The sequence below is a fragment of the Myotis brandtii genome, unplaced genomic scaffold (assembly GCF_000412655.1).
Source record: "Myotis brandtii unplaced genomic scaffold, ASM41265v1 scaffold576, whole genome shotgun sequence".
NCBI lineage: Eukaryota > Metazoa > Chordata > Mammalia > Chiroptera > Vespertilionidae > Myotis > Myotis brandtii.
Genome location: NW_005370156.1, coordinates 343,504 through 344,673, shown reverse-complemented (window position 1 = coordinate 344,673; position 1,170 = coordinate 343,504). Strand labels below are relative to the sequence as shown.

The window sequence follows — 1,170 nt, the reverse complement described above, 5'->3', positions numbered from 1 at the left end:
GCCTCTGCGCTCCCCGGGGAACCTCCCGCACCCCTCCCCGCTCCAAGCCAGGCGCCGCCCCTTCCGTTTCTGCGCTCCTCCTCTGTTTGGGGACTAGTCCTGCTGGCTTCTGTGTGGATATTACCTCGCGTTTGATCTCTTGACTTTCGGATTCTGATTCTCCGTAGTTTCCCAGCTGCCCTCACGCCCTTCGCTTTAGGGGCCGTGGTTCTGGGGCCTCCGTTCAGGGTCCCCCCGTGGGCCAGTCACTGGATCCCCGCTTTTAGAGAACCTCTCCCACCCCACGGGGCAGTCTGAAGCTCCCCCGCCCTATTGCACTTCCTCTCTTTTTCCATCCACAGGTGTTAGGGGTGCATCATGGTGTAAAAGCTTTTCCTGCACACTCCTGATCACTGTCCTTATGTTTCATAAACTTGACCCCTGATAAGTTTCTTTTCAGAGTACCGGAACTGATACAGACACACAAAATAATTACAGCAGTCCCCCGTTATCTGCAGTTTTGCTTTCCGTGGTTTCAGTTACCTGCAGTCAACCATGGTATGAAAATATTACATGGAAAATTCCAGAACAAACAATTCATACGTTTTAAATTGCAGGCCGATCTGAGAAGCGTGATAAAATCTCTTGCCTGCCTGCTCCATCCCAGCCAGAACATCCCTTTGTCCAGTGTCTCCACACTACATGCTCCCTGCCCCTTAGTCACTCTTGGTTATCAGGTCGGTAATGCAAGAGAAACAGAGAGAGGGACAACTGCATACAAAATGTGATAACTATTTTTTTCTGGTGGTGGTCATATTTATTTTTCTTTTTACTTTTTGACCCCCTTCACCCATTACATAAAAATGTAGCATTTTTATATGTATAGTTGACATGATTGTTTTGTTTGAAACTGACAAAAGGTTACATAGGTGAATAAACAATTACATGAACTAGAGGTTAATATTTGAATTTCAAATATTTGAAATTCGAGTGAATATGAGTAAAGCAAACATGACTTGGGTAAAGCAAAAATTAAGATTGTACCACTACTCTTAGAAAAAGTGTTTCATCTGTAAAAGAAATATAAGTAATACAGCCACTAAATTCATATAAAAACATGACTAGTTTTGAAAATGTATTTAACATAGTGAATTAGCACCTTTTTTCCTTTCATGTTTCTTAGTGCCCTTT

General features: G+C 43.5%; 1 protein-coding gene across 1 annotated transcript in view; it reads left to right on the top strand.

Annotated features, from left to right (window-relative positions):
- Nucleotides 1-1,170, top strand: part of MEIG1 (meiosis/spermiogenesis associated 1) — a 9,639-nt gene that overhangs the window by 209 nt on the left and 8,260 nt on the right. The gene's annotated exons all lie outside the window — the stretch shown is intronic.